The sequence below is a fragment of the Rana temporaria genome (genome assembly GCF_905171775.1).
Source record: "Rana temporaria chromosome 4 unlocalized genomic scaffold, aRanTem1.1 chr4q, whole genome shotgun sequence".
Lineage (NCBI taxonomy): Eukaryota > Metazoa > Chordata > Amphibia > Anura > Ranidae > Rana > Rana temporaria.
The window spans coordinates 460,016-467,371 of NW_024404451.1; positions in this window are offsets into that span (position 1 = coordinate 460,016).

Consider the following 7,356-nt stretch of genomic DNA (forward strand, 5'->3'; position numbering starts at 1 on the left):
TGGTCCAGAGTAGGGCGGGGACTGGGTGATATCAGCCTGTAATCCCCTGGTCACTTTCCTGAGCTGTGTTCCCCGTATTCCTGTATTTCTCTGGGATAATCTTCCTTCTCTGTGCTGCAGACACAGTTAATGTATCTAGGATGGATTTATGGACATTCTGGGGTTCAGCTGCTAGTAAAATGTTCATTTTTCCCCCCATAGGTGTTGCTTGTCTTAGTCATCTGGGGTATGTGTCTTAGGTCTTCTGCCCCATACCCGGATCTAGCGAGATCTCTGACAGAGGAATTCTCCTGGGGTTACTAGTTGTGATGTTTGCTGGCAGTGCGGGGTGGAGGGATAGGTCTGTATAATCTCAGACCCAAGACAAGAAGAACTCTCCACATAGTATAGATCTATAAGATCTCTGACTTTATTCCATAGAAATATCTGTCACACACATCGGTAGACACGCACAGTGTATCTCCTCGCCGCTCGCTTGCTTCAGACTCCGCAGACCAATATTCATTTTGACGTCAAATTTTTATTTAGTTTTAGTTGTATTTTAGTTACCTGAATTGTTTTAGTTTTCATTGTGTTTAGTCAACTAAAATTTGCAGGACGTTTTAGCCGACTAAAATTGAATGTGTTTTTTCGGTAAATTGTAATGCATTATTTATGGTCGTTACCCTCTGACCGAGAGAGATGTGGATCACATAAACACGCGACAAGACTTACAACATAAAAAGACCCGAAGTGTGCCCCCGGATGCTTGCTACTGACTACAGGTTGGTGCTTCTGTATGCCCTGTAGGAGGGACTTGACTGCATGGGCTCGAGAATACTGATGGTTTACTGGGGTCCTGCAGGGACAGAAAATTTTGGACGCCATCTAGATATGGCATGATAGTATTGTAAGAAAGGGTCAGCTGCGTGTGGCAATACTATATGAAGGCTAGGACGTGTCTAACCGCTGCTCCAGGGGCAGGGGCCAAAAATGTGCGGTTAGTGTTCCAAGCAGTGCGATAGGCCTTCAGTGTGTTGCGTGCCAAGGAGTGGTTAATAAGCTGGGTTGAGTTGGTGAGATGCGACTTCAGTCCATCCTCAGCAATGACCAGGGTGGGACAGGGATAGTTGTTGGGTCGGCTCCAGGCTCTTGCTGGAAAAACAAAGTAAGGTTGGACAGAGCATTAGCTGCGATTTTGCATTTGCCTGGAATATGTCTACAGAAGATATTAAACTGGTGACGGAGTGACAGCTGCATGAGCCTGCGCAGGAAGGATGTGATGGGGAGTGACTTAGATCTACCTTAATTGATGAGGTCGGCTGTGGCCTGATTGTCTGTGGTGAAGAACACTGTCTGTCCTGTTCAAGTGTGGCCCCAGACCTGGGCAGCTGCCACGATGGGGTACAGCACGAGGCGTGATGAAGACTGGGTGAAGCAGAAATTTAAGAGGATTTCTGGGGGCCAAGGTTTGGAGAACCAGTGGCGGCCGAAAAATTTGCCGCAAAAGCCTGTGGTGGCTCGGCTGACACTGCCGACATGAAGATTGAAATGCTGTTCTATCAGGTGGGGAAGTTGTCCCACATAGCTAAGTCTGCTACTGATGCTTGGCCTAGCTTGAGAACTTGGACTGGAACTTGCATTGGTGTGAGAAAATCAAGATAATACACAGTCGCTCAACAAGACGACCAACATGCGCTCGCAGACCAACGTGCACTCGCAGACCAACGTGCACTCGCTGGTGCTGGATGGAAACCTGAACTAACCGCAGGGAAAAAGACAGAGAAAAGATGAGTGGCCCGCGTGCCACTGAAGATGAATGGCCAACTAGGTGCCACTGTGTGTTTGTGTGTCTGATTGTTTGTCACTGAGGTGTGTTTGCAAGTTTAGTTTGTATTCGGGTTTGCACGTGGTGCGTGCTGCAAAGTGTTTTATACTACTGCAGACAATATTGTGTGGTTGCAAGGGTGTCAGTGAGTGTCAGGTTGCTGGGATGATATTGTGTGGTTGCAGGGGCCTCGAGTATGAAGGTTTGTTTTGAGACGGCATTGCGTGGTTGCAAGGGTCTCAGTCTGGTTTGCTGAGACAATATTGCGTGGTTGCAAAGGTCTCGATGATTATGAGGTTTGTTTTGAGATGGCCTTGTGTGGTTGCACGGGTCTCAAGAAGTGAGGGGTTTCTGAGATGATGTTGCGTTTTGCAATGGTCTCAAGTGAGTGTCTGGCTGCTGAGACGACTTTGTATGGCTGCAAAGGTCTGAACGGGTGTCAGGTTACTAGGGTTGCCACCTCATCCCTTTAAAACAGAACACATATTAATTACACAGGTTCTGAGGCCAATTTAATGCAGATAAGGCACCAAGTGAGTTTAATTACCACCTTAATCAACCACAGAACCTATGTAATTAATATGTGTTCTGTTTTAAAGGGATGAGGTGGCAACCCTACAGGTTACTGAGACGATGTTGCGTTTTGCAATGGTCTCAAGTGAGTGTCAGGCTGCTGAGACGAATTTGTATGGCTGCAAAGGTCTGAACGGGTGTCAGGTTACTGAGACGATATTGCGTTTGCAATGGTCTCAAATAAGTGTCAGGTTGCTGAGACAAGATTGTGTGGTTGCAAATGTCTAGACGAGTGTGAGGTAGCTGAGATGATTTTACATTTTGCAAGGGTCTCAAATGAGTGTCAAGTTTCTGAGACAATATTCCTTTTTTTTTTTTAAACGACTGTGAATGAAACGCTGTTAAACATGAGTTACCGCGTCTGGCAGTGTTTACAAGCTGTTACAAGCATTGGCGTTTTGAATCAGCAAAAAGTGTAGCGCTAAAAATATGTGTGAAAAATATAACAATATAAAAAGTCATATAAATATAACACCAAGTGTTCAAAAGTTCATAACTGATGATAAAGTGCAGAAATAAATTCATAAGTAAGGGATGAGTCTCAATGATGATTCAAAATCCAGAAAATCCAAACAAACGTGACAATTGTGGAAAAATAAATTAATAGCAGATCCACCACCAGGATAAAGATGGGAGGCTTACCGGAAAGCGTGGACTCAACTAAGCATAAACTTAATGAGTCGTATAGGCTTATATGATGGCGGTATCCCAACTCCAGACCGTTAAGATGGTAGGCAGATATGAGATTTCAGTAGGAATCCACTCCTTATATAGTAAATGGTAAATCATAAATGATGATGCCAGGACCAGCCTATGAAGACTGTGGGCTCTTACAGGGAATCCAGGGGCTCAGAGTGCAACAGATAGGAGAGGAAAAATGAATGCGTACATAGTGTAATACCGTTTAAAAAATCGTTACTTTGACATCAAGAGATAAAATATTAGGCCTCATACACACGACGGGACATGTCCGATGAAAGCGGTCCGCGGACCGTTTTCATCGGACATGTCCGCTGGCGGATTTTGGTCTGATGGCTGTACACACCATCAGACCAAATTTCCCGCGGACAGCGAACGCAGTGACGTGGCCGCGGCGACGCGCGCGACCCTGGATGGTCAATGCTTCCACGCAATGCGTCAAATCACTTTGATGCATGCGAGGGCTTTCGGCCGAGCGGACATGCTTCCAGCGGACATGTTTCTTAGCATGCTAAGAAACATTTGTCCGCTGGAAACCTGTCCGATCCGCTGGAAAATTGTCTGGTCGGCCGTACAGACGACCGAACATGTCCGCGGAAACTGGTCCGACGGACCAGTTTCAGCAGACATGTTCGGTCGTGTGTACGAGGCCTTACACTCACATTTCAGTAGACATGGCAGAGCGTATAAAAGTCTAGCAGTGGAGTCAGCATAAATCCCGACGCATCAATCGATCGTCATCTGGGGTGCTGGCGTTTTGAATGCCTCTGAACATCCGTCTGAACCCATTTATTTTATTTTTTTCAGGAAGGTTTCTAACTCAACTGCCTAGAAACGACTATAAATGATCCTGTGTAGATGTACTGATAAGATAACAGAGGAGAGATTGGGGGTGGCTGAAAAAACACCCAACTGTTCCTAAACGTCCGTTTACCAACAGCAGTGTACATGAGGCCTAAGACGATTTGTCTGGCTGCAAGGGTCTCAATGAATGCCAAGTTGCTGGGGCGAGACTGCGTGGTCACAAAGGTCTTTAACGCGTGGGAGGTTGCTCGAGACGGTATTGCGTGGTTGCAAGGGTCTCGATGAGTGTGGGGCTGCTGAGACGGTATTACGTTTGCAAGGGTCTCAACAAGGGTGTCAGGCTGCTGAGACGATTTTGCGTGGTTAGCAACGGTCTCAACAGGTTTCAGGTTGCTGGGCCGAGATTGCGTGGTGGCAAATTTTTCAATTTTTTTTGTGTTTTTATAAAAACAAATTCTCTTTGCATTTTTTATATATATATATATTGCGTTTTGTAAGGGTCATGTGTTGCAAGGGTCTTAACAAGGGTGTCAGGCTGCTGAGATGATTTTGCATGGTTGCAAGGGTCTCTATAAGTGTGGGGCTGCTGAGACGCTATTGCGTTTGCAAGGGTCTCAACAAGGGTGTCAGGCTGCTGAGACGATTTTGCGTGGTTAGCAACGGTCTCAACAGGTGTCAGGTTGCTGGGCCGAGATTGCGCGGTGGCAAAGTGTTTTTTTTTTTTTTGCGTTTTGTAAGGGTCATGTGGTGCAAGGGTCTTAACAAGGGTGTCAGGCTGCTGAGATGATTTGCATGGTTGCAAGGTCTCAATCAATAAGAATTGGGTTACTGAGAAAGGGTAGAAACGCCTGGTTTGTTTGTACCTTTAAGCGAGCAGTATAAGGTAGAAGGACAACGCCTGTTTGAATCGTAGGTTCCGCAGGGGCCACTAATGAATGATATGGGAGACAACGAATGGTATCAAATTGATAAGACATAAAGAATGTAATAACAAATCTTACTTGCGACAGTGGGCCATGCGAGTGAGTTTGCGGCGGACTGTGGCTGGAGTAAAACATATCGGGAAGGTGTAGCGTGATGCCGTGCATGGGGCAAAACAACGAGGTTTGGTGTAGAAAATAGAACGCGAGAAGTTCGTACGAATAATTTGTAAGCTCCACTGCGGGAACTGAACATATGGTACGGGTGACACCACGAGTGGCCACGAATTTGACATGACAAACAAGCTAACGAATCCTACCTGGGACAGTGAGCGTGCGACTGGGTTTGCTTTGGACTGGAGTGGGTGTGCAACACATCCGAAGACTGTGGTGTGGCGCAATGCATGACGCACAGGCAATAACTTTGGTAAATAAATGAGAGAGAAGAACCGTGTACAAACAATTCGTAAGTTCCGCTGCGGGAACTATAACACACAACATGGGGGAAACAATGAATGACAACGGTAGAAAGTATGTAATGTATCGGATACAAAACGGTTATAAAGAGAAATGACTGATACAAAACGGTTGTAAAATGCATGAAACGAATCCGATACGAATTGGTAGTAAGTAATATTGAACGAATCTGATACGAATTGGTTGTAGAGTGTATGCTACCCCTTGCTGTGAAACCGAACACCTACCAACCACCCATCCCCCCAGGCTAATTAAGTGCAGACAAGGCACCAGGTGAGTCCAATTACCACCTCAATCTGCCAAAGAACCCATACAAACAATACATGCTAATCTCCAAATGGATGAGACAGCAACCATGGAGAGTGAATTTTATAACCAGTGAAGCCTTGGATTTACAAATGAATGGTATGTTTGGCAGGAGGAAGTTACAAATGTACTACGCCTGTGCCGAATGATGGAACATGAGTAAAAATAACTCGGAGGCAGGTTTTTTACAAAAGTAATGCAGGATAGGAAGCATAACAAATTGCAAGATTGCACATGATACGAAAAGGTTTGAATCCTACCTGCGACAGTAAGCGGGAACCACCGTCAAAAGACCATGAACGGAGAAGCCGCAATGCGCTTGCGATGTCGAATGCGATTGAATGTGCAGACTCACGGACATGAGGTGAGCTGGGAAGAGTCGGCCCAGTGACATGTACCGCACACTGAACCGACAAAGAGCATGTGTGAGTGGGCTGCTTAAATACCCTCCGGGCTCCTCCCATAAACTCAGGCCACCATACTGGCCTTCTTATTTAGACCTTTCTCTAGAATTGCCAAACCCATGATATACTCCTGGAGTAAAAATCCAATCAGATGTTCTTATTTCTGGTATGAAGGATTGAACACGCACTACAGACACACATTTAGCCCTTGTGATATGGAACGTCTTTAGAAATAAAACAAAAATATTGCTTTTTGACAGACAGAAGTGCAAATGTAAAATCTAATAAAAAGAAATAAACTGTAAAGTCTATCGGCTGTAATGCCATTGCACATATGACCCGAATATATTACCAACATGGAGTATTAAGAAGAAAAAGAAATGTTTGAACTTTAACCCCTTCAGCCCCTGATTGCCAGGAACAGCAGATCTGTCTCTCCTCTCCTGTCAGAACGGGGATCTGTTTACACACAGAGGGCCAAATTCTCAAAAAAGCTGCCTAACTTAACTTTCAGCAGTTAAGTTACAAAGGCGTTAAATTTCTACCTAAGTGCCCGATCCACAAAGCACTTACCTAGAAATTACACGCCGTGTAACCTAAGTGCCTCCGTCGCAAGGCGGTCGTCTCCTCGAGGGGGCGATTCCTATTCAAATGAGGCGCGCACCCGCGCCGGACGTACTGCGCATGCGTGTGACGTCATTTTTCCCGACGTGCAGCGCGCGAACGTAATTTACGCCGGGCTTTGTGGATTGCGACGGGACAATAAATTTGCGACGGGTGAAAAAAAAAAAAATGGGAAAAAAAAATCAAATTTTAAAAAAAATCGCGGCGATCGAAAAAAAGGTCTGGTTTTACATGGTGTACTAACTTTACACATTGTAAAACCAGCCCTAATTTAACGCGTGCAAATCGTAACTTACGCAGAAAACACAAAGCTTAAAAGCTTTGTGGATCTGCTTAAGTACTCATTTGCATACGCAAAGCGGCATTTCGACTCGAAATGCCCCCAGCGGCGGATGCGGTACTGCATCCTAAGATCCGACAGTGTAAGTGTATTACAGATGTCGGATCTTCTGACTATCTTTGGAAAAATCCTTCTGAGGATCGTTTCCAAAGATAGCCACAGGGATACGCAGGCTGAACAGCAGTTCCGCCTGCGTATCTCCTTTGAAGATTTGGCCCAGAGATCCTGTTCTTGCTCTTGTGCCCGCGATCGTGGATGGATGGCGGACCTCGCGGCTGCCTGCCACACGCATCGGGTCCCCCACAGTGCAGCGGGCACGCGTCAGCGCCTGGTATGGTTCTTAACCACTTCAATACCTATTCTGGCACTTCTCTCCTACATGTACAAATTATCATTCTTTTG